The 14,363-nt window shown below is 43.4% G+C and overlaps 1 protein-coding gene across 1 annotated transcript in view; it reads right to left on the bottom strand.

Annotated features, from left to right (window-relative positions):
• Positions 1-14,363, bottom strand: part of OLFM2 (olfactomedin 2) — a 216,170-nt gene that overhangs the window by 176,593 nt on the left and 25,214 nt on the right. The window lies entirely within an intron of this gene.

Genomic DNA, 14,363 nt, shown 5'->3' with positions numbered 1-14,363 from the left:
TGGGACTGATGGGAGTTGGCATCCAAAGTTGCCATTTATATGTTGAGTATCAAGTTTTCCACAGTCCTTCAGTTATATGCAGTAACATCTGCAATGTTTACCCATACTAACCTGAATCCTATTGGTGTTTGCAATGTGAAGGTTGTAGTCATCTAAGTTTTACTCAAAGTAGACCCACTGAAATTAAGGCCCCAAATTAACATTAATTTCAATCAGACTATTATGAGTAGAACTTACACTGAATACCTCCCACAGTGTTACATCCCACATGGAACATAATGTAACCTGCCAGTTACATGGGTAGAAGTGGGAGATTTTGCCAGGAGCAGTACAGAAGCAACCCTGGGAGGCAGGTTTCAGCCCTGGCACCTCTCTGTTATGCACTGTCTGGATGGTAAGGAGAAAAGGCACTAGCTCACTTGGTTCCGCCCTCTGTCCTTCCTTCCAGTGACCTACAGGGGGGCAGCCCTCAATATTTTATTCAGATTGGTACCATTGGTAAGAAGCAATGAAGGACCCTCTTCTCTCGTTGGCACAGTGCAAGTTAGCTCTAGAAAATCTATCTGTCTCTTAAGCTTCACAAACATTCTGCAAATTACTAAATGCAAAATCACTTGCATTTATAGGAATGCTCTTCCATTACAAAATGCAATCATTTTATATTATGTACTTGTACATTTCGTTGCCGTGACTTGTAACCCACCCTGGGACCTTATGATAAAAGAGTAGAAACTGTATAAACAAACAAATCATTGCAATGTGTGATGATACTCCCACCCCACATTTAATTCACAATCTGCTGTAGATTCAGCTGTCAGTTTTTACAGTTGTGTGATGGTACTTCTTTGTTATCCTATGGAATATGACAAAAAACCAAACAAAAACAAAAACCTTAAACATTTGGAGTTCTGCAGGACAGTGCCATTAGTTATTGTGCAGTATTTCTGATCTGGTGTCCAGGGAGCTATCAGGTGAACTTTATTACGGTCACAGACCAGGATAAAAAACAAACAAACATATAAATAAAATAGCAGTTAGGATTTTTTTAACTGATAAATGTTGGAGCAAATAAGGACAAAGAAATAAGCATAGGATAAAACATCTGAATAAAATACAAGATTAAACACTGATAATGGATGGATAAAAACTGATAATTAAAACAGATAAAAACTTAAAACAAATAAAAACATGCAGTTAAAACAACTGTAAGAGCGTTAAGAACTAAAAGACTCACAGTTAAAACAACTATAAGAGGCTGCAGAGTAGAAGCCTCTGAAATAGAGGACACTCACAGCATTAGAAACTGATGTGCAAATATGGTTAAAACAGACAATTAAAACAATGTATAACAATACATTTAGATACAATGTGCAACAATAAACTATCCCAGGGAGTTGACTCAGAGTCACCCATGGAACCGAGTTTGGGGATTTTCATGCCGGACTATTTTGAGTTGGGTGATGGTCTGCGTCTACAGATTTGCACACAGAATCTGGCGACCATCCAGGTCGTACTCAGAAATAAATGGGGCTATTTTATCCAACCCACAGCTTTATGGGCTTTTCAAGGGAGGTGGTTCAAAGTTGATTTAAGTAGCTTTAAAAGGGAGGGGAGGTTTAAAAGTCTACCCGACAGCTCCCGGAGTCCTTTACTGATAAAAGTTGGCAGATATTTTCAAAGGTTGAGCCTTTTTATCAGGGTAATTTGATCATTAGAGCTCCTACTCACTCAGCAGAGACTCAGCTGAGACTTGACCCGGCGCCATCTTCCCTGGAAGTCGGGGGCAGCTATCAGGTGTAATAGTAGGTTTCAGATTGTGTGTATAACCCAACATTTCATTTATTGAAACAGTGAGTTTCTGATCCAAAATCTGTTGAAAAATGTTGCATCAACCCTGGAAGAAGAGATGTGGGGAAATAATTGCAAAAGTCAGGTGCTCTCCCAAAACAGCCACCTGGTCATAATTTGCCTGTTGAATGGTAGAAGGGGAAACTAGAGTATCTTGAATGAAAGTAGGATCCATTAACAGTTGTATGCTGCCATCCTGTGGATACAACTGGAACCTCGCCTGTTTTGATATATCATTATTTGGCACTTGGGGTGGATTCGACCTCAGCCCTCCAGGTGTTTTGAGACTACAATTCCCATCATCCCTCACCACTGGTCCTGCTAGCTAGGGATCATGGGAGTTGTAGGCCAAAAACATCTGGAGGGTTGAGGTTGAGGAAGCCTGCTTTAGGACAATGAATACAATAAAGGCTTCATAGTTACAGAGCACATGTAGAGGTTGGGCACAGGCTTATTCCTTAGAGCAGGAACCCTGTGACTCTGGTTCTTATTAGTGCTGACTTCATTGCAGCACCTGATGGCTCACAAAGTAAATCTGGGCAGGAAAATAATAGGTCGGAGACTGCAATATGCTACAGTAAAATAATAAATAATAGAATGGAAATTAATGTATTTGATTGACAGATCACATTCCTTTTTCACAACTGATCAACTGCATTGCATCATTATTTTATTTAATATATTGCACAGCCCACACTTCCTCCAAAGGACTCTCAGTGTCGTCTATGTTTTGCCTGCTATCCATTTTAGCCTCACAACTATGGTAGATTAGGCTGAGATAAGCACTACACTAGACGGGCTCCACATATTCTCCCCCCTTGAGCCGTCTGATATTGTTTCCCACTGGCATGTCCTAGAGGCACAAAACATATACCCTGCATTGTTGTTCATGCACCCTGCACCAGCCCCTCTGTGAATCCTTCTGATGTGGTTCTGTATTTAGACGTTCTTGCTCTGATCTGATTTCCCCGTGGGTTGTGCTGTCCCGTTGCTTCCCCTTTCTTTCCTGTCAATCATCATTTGTTTTGTTTTGTTCCTCTTCCTGTCTTTCAGCATATCCTGACATCCCTTGAGGCTGTTTATTTCTGTAATGTCTCACTGAGGCTGTGCATGAAGAATGATGGCAGCTCCATCCGCTACTGAGATCCTGCATTGTCACTTCTTTGCAGGGATTGTCAGTAAAACTCTTTCTTTTAATAATTATATTATATTATGTTATGTTATATGAGTACTTTTTACTCTGTAAAGATTTTCTTTCCATCTTTCTATATTGATTTATTGGTTTGTTTTGTTTCTTGCCTGTATAGGATATTCTGTTTTTTAATGTTTGATGCTTTGTTGTGTTTTTATATATGCTGTGAGCCACCCAGAGTGGCTGGGGAAACCCAGCCAGATGGGTGGGATATAATAATAATAATAATAATAATAATAATAATAATAATAATAATTTGTCCTCTTTTCTCAGGAACATTTGTCCCTTTCTCATGTTCTCATAAGAACAACGTATTATCAAGGATGAAGGTGCAGCTCTTGCAAACTACAGTCCAAGAGTAGCACTTGAATGTGCAACCGCTCACTCAAGTGCAGAGATCTGCAAGAAGAGCATGAAACTGACAAGCTGTTCTTCTCATCCAGAGATAAAATCAGTGCTTTTTTCTGGGAGGACACAGGGGTACGCATACCTCTAAACATTTTGTGAATCTAAGTTTGGCCTCATTGAGGGGCAGTATTTCAATAAAAGTAGGAAAATGAGAGTACCCCTAAACATTTTTTTAGAAAAAAAAAGCACTGGATAAAATTAACCACTAAGTGTCAATATTGTATCTATGGCAAAAGAGCTCCTCTAGATTCCCTGAAGGTAAATGGAAAGTCAGTTTTATACTCCTGAAAACAGGGAGTAGACAATGCACAGCATCTTGCTGAACCTGCAAGAATTGTTTGAAAAGAAGGCAAAGGCAAGAGAGGTAAAACTGACAAGTCTTTCCCTTTACCTCACCAGGGAGTTGAATCCACTGTGGAATTTACAGTCAATCGTACCTCTAAAAGAGATGAGGGGCCTTTGAGCACAGTTGGATGACATACAACAAGATGACATACAACAAGATGGTGAAATTGGAAAAGAGATTCCACTCACCTCTGTGGCCCACTGGAAGCCACTTCAGTATAGAGGCAAAATTGAGAACCTCTTCTCATTTTAACCACTCCTTGGTGGAGTGGCTTCATTGTGGCTGTAGATGTGAGAGGTAGGTCTTTTCAATTTAATCGTCTGCCCTTCAGAGCCTTTTCACATAATTCTCAAGAGTTTAAGCAAAATGTAGCACATTATCTACATTTATCTAGCAGTCACAATGAAGACAAACCAGCAGGAACCCAATCAACTCTTGCAGGGAGAATCTGCAAGTTTAGCCCATAGAAAAAGAGGAGAGATCCTCCTGTAGACCAGGAACTGGTTAAGTAGCAGAAATAATAATGTTTTGCTGCTTCCAGCAAAATATTTTTTTTAAAAAATGTCAAACATCAAAAACTTCCCTATACAGGGCTGTCTTCAGATGTCTTCTAAAAGTTGTGTAGTTCTTTATCTCCTTGACATCTGATGGGAGGGCGTTCCACAGGGAGAGTGCGACAACTGAGAAGGCCCTCTGCCTGGTTCTCTGTAACTTCACTTGTCACAGTGAGGAACCAACAGAAGACCCTCGGAGCTGGACCTCAGTGTCCGGATTGAACAGAGGGGGTGGAGACACTTCTTCAGGTATGCTGAAGCAGAGAGTAGGAATAAATGGACTGTTCTCCAAATGAAGAGAGGTAGACAGTGGAGTCCCCCCCCCCCCCGAAGATCAGAATCAGGACTTGTGCTTTTTAACTTGCTCTAGAGCACGGGTAGGCAAACTAAGGCCCGGGGGTCAATTCCGGCCCAATCGCCTTCACACTCCAGCCTGCAGATGGTCCAGGAATCAGGGTGTTTTTACATGAGTAGAATGTGTGCTTTTATTTAAAATGCATCTCTGGATTATTTGGGGGGAATGGGGATTCATTCATATTTCCCCCCCCAAAAAAATATAGTCCAGTCCCCCGCAAGGTCAGAGGGACAGTGGACCCGGCCCCCTGCTGAAAAAGTTTGCTGGCCCCTGCTCTAGAGTTAGTACTGAGCAGTGAGGTGGTCAAGTTTGCTGATGATACTAAATTGCTCAAGGTTGTTAAAACAAAAAAAGATTTTGAAGAGCTCCAAAAGGACCTTTCCAAATGGAGTAAACATGTGCTAAATGGGCAAATGCAATCTGATGTACCGTAAACAAGTGTAAAGCTATCCATGTCAGGGCGAAGCATCTGAAGTCCACATATCTGCTTCTGGGGTCTGAACTTGTGGTGATTGACCAGGAATGAGATCTTGGTGTCACAGTGGATACCTCAGTGAAGATGTTGAGCCAGTGGGTGGCAGCTGTGAAAAAGTCAAACTCCAGGCTAGAAATCAATAGGAAATGAATTGAAAATAAAACTGCCAATATCACGAATGTCATTATATAAATCTGTGTTGCGACTGCATTTGGAAAACTATGTACAATTATGTCTGCCGGATATCCTAGGGTTGGAAGAGGTCCAGAAAAGGGCAACTGAAATGATCAAGGGGGCGGAGCAATTCCCCTGTGAGAAAAAAGTTGCAACATCAGGGATTCTTTCGTTTAGGGAAAAATTGAGTAAGAGGTGACATTATAGAAACTTACAGAATTATGCATGGCATGGAGAAAGCAGAGAGAGGAAAGTTTTTCTCACTGTCTTATAGCTCTAGAAATTGTGGGCCTTCAAGGAAACAGAAGTTGGAAGTTTCAGGACAGACACAAAAAAGTCCTTCATCAAGCAGCGCATAGTTAAACTATGGAACTCCCTCCCACAGGAAGCAGTGATGACCACCAACTTCAGGCTCCTGCAACTGAGTTTCTGGCTGTGTGCATGCCGTATGTTTAAAGCACATCGAAAACACGTGACCTCCCCCAAAGAATTCTGGGAACTGTGGTCTGTAAGGGTGCTGAGAATTGTGGCTCTGTGGGGAGTAAATTAGAGCTCCCAGGATTCTTTGGTGGAAAGTTGTGGTGTGCACACAGCCATCCCTTCAAATACTGGGATGTTTCCCCCCTCTTTCTTTCCTAGGCATCCAGCAGTAAGGTTCCAGCACATGCTAACCACAGACAGGTGGCAGCATGATGCTGCATTTTGCAGACACATTATTCCAAGTTATGCCCTGCTTCCCTCCGGCATGTTACAGACATAACTCCTCAGAAAGGTAGAAGTCTTCATGCACCTTCACACCTTGCCCTGGAACCTCCAGCAGTGAAGCCTCCATGTTCAGAAGCCGTTTATCTCTGATTACCAAATGTTCAGGACAAACAACTGGGCAGGACTGTTGTGGACTTTGCACCTTTCATGCTAGCTTTCCAGGGGCATCAGACTGGCTGCTGTGGGGAAAGAGGAAGCTGGGCTTTCTTACTTTTTTGGACTGATGCAGGACTCGAGGCCTGTTAATATGCTTTCATCCACATCTTAAAGGCCATCTACACAAAACTAGAGCTGAATCATTTTGTGAGGAGGGAAGAGGAATGGCAAGCAAACGAGTGTCCCTTTAAACTGCTTGCAAGAATGTGAATGTTATATTCTTCTAATTGGAGGCTGATTTCTGCCCCTGCAGTGTTCTTGAGTGTGGGGGGCTTTGGGATTAGATCGTAGGAGGAAGGGAGAAGGAAAAGACAGATCAGTCAGTTAAATTCCACAAGTCTTGTGTTGTTGTTTTTTGAACATCCTTCAAATTCAAGCTTGACAAGTGACATTGAAATGTTTCAAATGTCGAAAACTCACCACCTAAAAATTTTGCCCAGTTTTAAAATTCTGCAGCATTTCATTTTGGCTGTAGTCTAAATTCCTGTTGCAAGGCAGAACCATTCATTTGCAACTGAAAGCCCAGCAATCCTACAGGCAGAGGGCTGGAGTGCCACTCCTCTCTGGCAGATGTCTTATACAGGGGTTCTTGGGATCAGAGCAAAAAGCTTACTGTAGACATCAGCTCACAAGGACTTGGGAAGCTGCCTCATAGCAAGCCAGACCATTGCCCATCCATCCTGGAGAAGAGTGACTAGTGGGGTGCCACAGGGTTCTGTCTTGGGCCCGGTCTTATTCAACATCTTTATCAACGACTTGGATGATGGACTCAAGGGCATCCTGATCAAATTTGCAGATGACACCAAACTGGGAGGGGTGGCTAACACCCCAGAGGACAGGATCACACTTCAAAACGACCTTGACAGATTAGAGAACTGGGCCAAAACAAACAAGATGAATTTTAACAGGGAGAAATGTAAAGTATTGCACTTGGGCAAAAAAAATGAGAGGCACAAATACAAGATGGGTGACACCTGGCTTGAGAGCAGTACATGTGAAAAGGATCTAGGAGTCTTGGTTGACCACAAACTTGACATGAGCCAACAGTGTGACGCGGCAGCTAAAAAAGCCAATGCAATTCTGGGCTGCATCAATAGGAGTATAGCATCTAGATCAAGGGAAGTAATAGTGCCACTGTATTCTGCTCTGGTCAGACCTCACCTGGAGTACTGTGTCCAGTTCTGGGCACCACAGTTCAAGAAGGACACTGACAAACTGGAACGTGTCCAAAGGAGGGCAACCAAAATGGTCAAAGGCCTGGAAACGATGCCTTATGAGGAATGGCTAAGGGAGCTGGGCATGTTTAGCCTGGAGAAGAGGAGGTTAAGGGGTGATATGATAGCCATGTTCAAATATATAAAAGGATGTCACATAGAGGAGGGAGAAAGGTTGTTTTCTGCTGCTCCAGAGAAGCGGACACGGAGCAATGGATCCAAACTACAAGAAAGAAGATTCCACCTAAACATTAGGAAGAACTTCCTGACAGTAAGAGCTGTTTGACAGTGGAATTTGCTGCCAAGGAGTGTGGTGGAGTCTCCTTCTTTGGAGGTCTTTAAGCAGAGGCTTGACAACCATATGTCAGGAGTGCTCTGATGGTGTTTCCTGCTTGGCAGGGGGTTGGACTCGATGGCCCTTGTGGTCTCTTCCAACTCTATGATTCTATGATTCTATGATTCTATTCTATGATTCTATGAGTTCAGTACTGTCTACACTGACAGGCAGTGAATCTCCAGTGTAACCTTTCGCATGAAGGCAGATGCTCCCCCAGAGAGCTGTGGCCTTTCTCAGCTCAGGCAATGTGAACTGTGCAAAAAGCAAATTTGGAACAGAATTCTTTAATTTGTAATAGATCATGCCCCATGCAGCATGCTATGATGCTACTCTATTAAAATAATTTTATAAGGTGTGTGACTTTGTTTCTCAGTTTGATCCTTTTACATGGTTTTGTATGTATTGTTTTGACCAAACTGCGGGAGGCAGTGGAAGACAGAAGTGCCTGGCATGCTCTGGTCCAGGGGGTCACAAAGAGTCGGACACGACTAAACGACTAAACAACAACAAAGTATATATTGTAGTATTTTATGCATTGTGACATTGTTATTTTTATTGATTATGGTTTAGTAATTTATTGCAAAAGAGTGAATTTCTGTTTAATTGTTATTTGCTGCTATTTAATTTTATTGTGTACTATTATGTTCTAATGGATTATTCAACATTATTTGATAAAAGCTGTCTATGTTAAAGTTATGTTTTTATTATGACTTTTTATATTGGATCAGGTTGTTATAAGGTGTGTGAACTTTGTTGTATATTTTGTTGTTTTTTCAGCTTGTAAACTCTGCATAGTCATATAGAAAGGGTGGTATGCAAATTAGAAATGAAATAGAAATGAAACAGATAACTTATTTTATGTCTTTTGGAATCCTAGGGAAAACAGAGCCATGCACTCAAACTAACAGACAGTAAGCTCAGGAGAGACAAAGGAGCATATTGAACACAAAAAAAACACTTTAAGGATATTAACACACTCAATCAACACCTCATTTTACATTTGAAATAAATATGGCTGTAACAGATCTCAAACTGAGCCTAAAGGGGGAGTGTGCTTTGGGAATGTATCCAGGAGAAAGCATTGACCCATTGAAAGCAATCAAATGTTTGGGCACACTCAATGACTAGTCCAGAAAGCATATGATGTCCTCACTGATGTTGTCAAACAGCCATAGCTACGGGGAGGAGGGGGAATAACCAGCAGGGTTTTTTTGCTCTGGGTGAGGGGTGCCTCTGTGTGCGTATGTATGCAAATATGTCCGTGAGGGTGCCAAGCTGGGTGTTTGACTGGGGTGAAATAAAACCTAATTTATAATGAATCCCAGTTTGTATCTCTTGGAGAAGGAGAAAGCTTGGGCAAGATATAGAGATTGTCCATGACAGCATAAGACAGGTGATGAAAAAGGTACAATTAAGGGTTTTGGGTTTTGGTTTTTTGTTGTTGTTGTTTAGTTGTGTCCGACTCTTCATGTCCCCCTGGACCAGAGCACGCCAGGCACTCCTGTCTTCCACTGCCTCCCACGGTTTGGTCAAACTCATACTGGTAGCTTCAAGAACACTGTCTAACCATCTTGTCCTCTGTCGTCCCCTTCTCCTTGTGCCCTCCATCTTTCCCAACATCAGGGTCTTTTCCAGGGAGTCTTCTCTTCTCAGGAGGTGGCCAAAGTACTGGAGTCTCAGCTTCAGGATCTGTCCTTCCAGTGAGCACTCAGGGCTGATTTCCTTCAGAATGGATAGGTTTGATCTATTTTCACTCCAGGAAGAAGAAACACTCTATGCAGGTCTGATAGACCCACTATTTCACCAATGTTTTGAACTCAGGGTCCCCTTCCAAAGCTGCCCTACCTATTGAACCCAACAGTTAAGAAAGTAGCAGATTGCTCTGATTGAAATTAGAGTCAGAGAAGAATCTGCAGAGTCTCTGAGGTGAGTATCCCAAGCTCCTGAGACTCATCTCTCAGAGCTCAGATTTGTGAGCCTTCAAGAACATCAGTACATTACATGTGCAAAACGTGTAAGAGAGCTCAGTTTAGGGTTATATTTTTCTTTCACGAAAGCAGCCATGGCACAAAGAATGTTGCAGAAATGCAGTGGAGATTAGGGGTGCTTAACCCTTCAGCAGCTTGCCTTGTCCAAATCATCCTCCCAAAGCAGCCCCTGGAGATTCATGCTGAAGAAAGTGGTTGAGGATCATTTTGGATAAAAAAAATTGAGGGTGAAAAAGGGTCAAGCACTTCCTCCCCCTGCTGCTTCTCCACTCTAAATTCTCTGCTTCTGAAGCTGTTTTTGTTTTTGTTTTGTTTTGTTTTTTAAGCATCAGGGCTCGTACATAAGTTTACCCTTTTTCCACCTTGAAAAGTTCATAGAGCTAAAGGAGGAAGTTGGAAAAGTGGTGCTCTTTCCCACTTCCTGTTTCAGCTCTATGTGCATTTCAAACCTCAGATTAGCACCCAAACAGCTGAATAGAAAGCAGAATGACCAAGAGGGTAGATGGGAAGAGGATCAGGGGAGAAAGTGAAGTGATTCCTTGTTCAGGAGCACTGAAATGTGGTGTGTATAAGGGAGTGGTTACATCAGCAATGAAGCAGCTCAGACAAGGAGCTTATATAAGAGCTGGAAGCCACACAGCTTCCTGGCTTCTTCCTGGCACTTCCACATGCTTCCCCCTCCTCCCAAGTAGCCTTATGTGCAGCTACTAGAGCACCTCAGCAGCAGCCCTGAAGCTTCTGCCTGGCTTGCCATGTCTTCTGCTTCTTGGTGATGGGTCAGTGCTGTTTTTGTTACCCTATGTAAAAACCAGGAGGATCCGTATCTTGAATCAATGTTTCTGAGCTGCTGGCAAGCACCATATCTGGTGTGTGGGTGTGAACTATGGAAGGAATGTACACCTTAATTTGTTGTTGGCTTTTTGGAGTCTCCATGCAAAATCATGCAAATTCAAGAGGATCAATGTTCATTGTACTGAATCAGACTTTTACTCAACCCCCTGGCAGTGGCCAGGGTGGTAGTGCCCCTGACAGACTCTCAAAATTCCAAAGGTGCCCAAAGGCCCCAAATGTTTGCCAATCTCTGAATGTTGCTTAAGATTTGATGTCATCTTACCATGTTCATTTATCACTAAGGATGCTAAGGATGTCATAGCTGAAATGGCTCCATTTAATGGACAGGCTTTAGCAAAATAGGCTAAATTGGTTTTTTAAAAGTACCTTACAAAAATGTAGTCCTGTGCATTTCCCAGAGAGGAAACATTTTCATTAACACTGTCATGCAAAAGAAATCCAGTCATCCAGTCTGTAGCCAGGGTCCCTTGAATGACTGGCTTCCTGTACCAAACACTGTTTGCCAGGAGAGCGTTCAGGTCCCTAAGGATGCTCATCTGTCTTGTGTGTCTACATGAGCAGGAAATAATGCCCATGAGTGCACCTGTTGCAATGCCAGTTGAATGGTGGATGTCTGCAACAATAACTGTCTGTTTCCATGAAAGCTAAGGTGAAAATGTTTTGCAAATTACTACTGAGAGACCTGGACATTTTGCAGGTACAGCCCCCAAATTTCTAGTTCTCTCTTCATAACAATGAGAGTAGGTTCTGTTACTGAACTGAATAGCAGCAGGCAGGTAGAATGAAATGTTGAACCAGGATCTAGGATGCATAACAAGATACTAGTCCTGTTGAGGTGTTCACCTCCATGTGTTCTCAGAAGATGAGGGGAAAGTAGCGTCACTCCAGACATTCCTGTGTTGAGGGGGCAGGGGAGATCTGCAGCGGGAATCTTCATGTGGCCAAACGCTGATCCTACAGGGTCTTGATCACACACGGCATTCTAAGCACATTCAACCCTCAGAAATTCTGCTCAAGACTGCAGTCAGCAGGGAGGGGGGCATGGACATGAGGGCCAGCTTCTCCCTCCATGCCTTTTGGGGATGTGTGGAGGTGAATACCTGAACAGGGCTAATGTTTCACACACACACACCCAAATCATATTTTCATGCATGCAGAGAGATCAAAATCACTCCTCTCTAGAAGCATGCTATGACGTTACAAGACAGCCACTAGAAACCCAAACTCTCCATTCTCATTCCACACAACCCCTGGAGAGACACTGGCTGAGTTGCTAATCTCAGCCTGAGCCTCTGGTCTCCTCTTTTTTTATGGGCCAGCCCTTTAACATAATTACAGGGAATCTGCATGTAAATTGCTCATTAATTCAGGCACGTTTTGGCAGCATTTAGAATCAGAGAAACCTATTTGGAAACAACTCTCTCCAATAGCGGGAGAAAGAAGAAGGGTTCTCCAAAGGGTGGCTGGAGGGACCTCAGGGACTCACACAGCCAGGTCTCCTGGGAGGGCTAGTATACAATTTCCCTGCCTCCAGCTGGGTATGAGGTGGACGGGTGGAGGGCCCATTCCATTAAAAAGGAACGAGGCAGGCGCTTGCCAGTGAGAGAGAGGAGAAAGAGATATATCAAACAGAGCATGAAGAGAATATGGCATTGGACACGGATTCCAAAGGCAGCTATGTTTTTTAAAAATAACAAAAACAAAAAACGAGCTCCTAGCTCCTGGGATTTGGAAGATGCATTGTTTGCAAAGCCTCATTAAATCTCACCAAGAAGAATTTTGAGCCAAGAGGTCAAGGAACAGAGCTTCTCACCCTTCTCTATGCCTAGGAAAATAAATTATACAAAGCAGTTGAAAATGCAGAATAAACTATGCAACGCTAAGTCTAGTTAGGCAATGTGGGGAACAGGAGCTGGTCAGCTGACACTCAAAATGAGAATTCAAGGAATGCTGCATGCACTCTCACCCAGCTCTATTCAAAGCAGGTGCGGCTCATGCATACGCCCAGTGTGTTCACCATATTTTTGAGGAATGTAGTACACAGGCTGAGTTTTAAATTCGGCCACATGTATACAGCTGTGACCTATAGCGGGGGACATTGCCTCTGCACAGCCTTCCCAGTGGCAACAATGCTTGTTGGGACTGCAGTGAGGTGGGGCAGTGGTGGCAAAAGGTTGTGGTGGCAGCAGGCACAGGCAGACCCACATCCGGCATGGCTGTCAAACTGGTGCTTTGCCCTACCCTTGCCCCACTACCCTGCCCTGCCCCAGCCCAGTTCTAGTGAGTAGCAACGCTATTGAAGCTGGGAAGGCAGTGCAGGGGTAGCATCCCAACTCACATGCATGTACGTACATCATTCACACAAACATCAGCGCATGTACAGGAAAACATATAGACAGCCCTACTCTGTTGAACTGAAATAGGTGCTGCAAGATCAGGTCCCTCTAGGCTCTAGGCTCCAGAGGATCCCTGATAACATAATCAGAGTTTTCCAGGGCCTAGAGGAGGGAAGGGGAGGAAGTGATCCCCCAAGGTGATGTTGGAACTCCAACTTCCATCATTCCCAGGCAGCATGGCTGATGGTCAGATATAATGAGAGTTGTAGTCCAACTCTGAAGGGTGCCAGTTCCCCACCCCTGGCCTAGATGCCTCCAAGAAAGTCCAGATCATTTCAACCCCAAACTGAGGACGCTGCAGCTGATTCCACAAGCAATTGATTCCACAAATCTACCACCCAAGCCCAGTATTTCCAGGGTTCAGGACCATGGCACATCAGCTACAGATCTGCAGTGAAATCACAGATGGGTATCCAGATCCCTCCTTGCAACAAAACAAAGCCACAGGTGAGATTTCCCCATTGATTCCAGTTCCACCCCCCTCCCCCCAGCAACAGAGCTGGTCAAACGAAAGGGAACATTCAATGTACCCCCAAATGCTTTCTTGCCTTTAGGCAGGTTGAGTTCCAGAAAACAATCAAATCCTCATGGAAAATTCTAGCCCACCCATATAACTTTTCCTCCCCAGGAAAGGGAACATACAGCTACTAATTGCATAGTGAAATGTGGAGAGGGTGGAGTGAATGTGACACAGTGTACTTTAATTTTCAGTGGTGAATCTTAAAACAATAGGCTGTTAAAAATGGAAGCTATAAAAAGGGGCATTACAATAATTGAATACCTCAGCTCTAAAGCAGTGAAGCTTTTTTCCTTTCCTTTTCCTGAAATGCTAAGCTGCAAAATGAGGGTAAAGATTCCTTTCCATCAAACATCTGTCTGTGTAAAATGTAAACATCTGTCTATATGAGCTCTGGCCAAAAGACCTGCATCAGCCTTCACCAACCAGATGCTCTTCAGATTTTTTGGACTACAACACCCATCAGTGCCTGCCAGCCCCAGCTAGCTGAGGCTGATGGGCAATGTAGTCCAGAATTCCTATAAGACAACAGAATGCCCCTATTTTCATGCAGAATGTTGGAAGGTATGGGCATCAGGTTGGAAGTGGCTGCCCTACATGAAACTGTGAGGCTCCAGAACTAACTTTCTTCCACGTGTACTTGCTAAGCCCTGTGGGCAAATTGTTCAAGCTAATATAAAACCCAACAGCACAAGTTCATCCCGTGTATCCACTGCTATTAGGACTGGTGTTACCCCTTCCCCAAATCATCCCCAAGGATGCTCATCTGACAGAATGTGCCCTAGA

The sequence above is a fragment of the Podarcis filfolensis genome (assembly GCF_964270895.1).
Source record: "Podarcis filfolensis genome assembly, chromosome: 2".
NCBI classification, from domain to species: Eukaryota; Metazoa; Chordata; class Lepidosauria; order Squamata; family Lacertidae; genus Podarcis; species Podarcis filfolensis.
The sequence above is the reverse complement of the archived record's forward strand: the minus strand, read 5'-3'. Positions and strand labels throughout refer to the sequence as shown.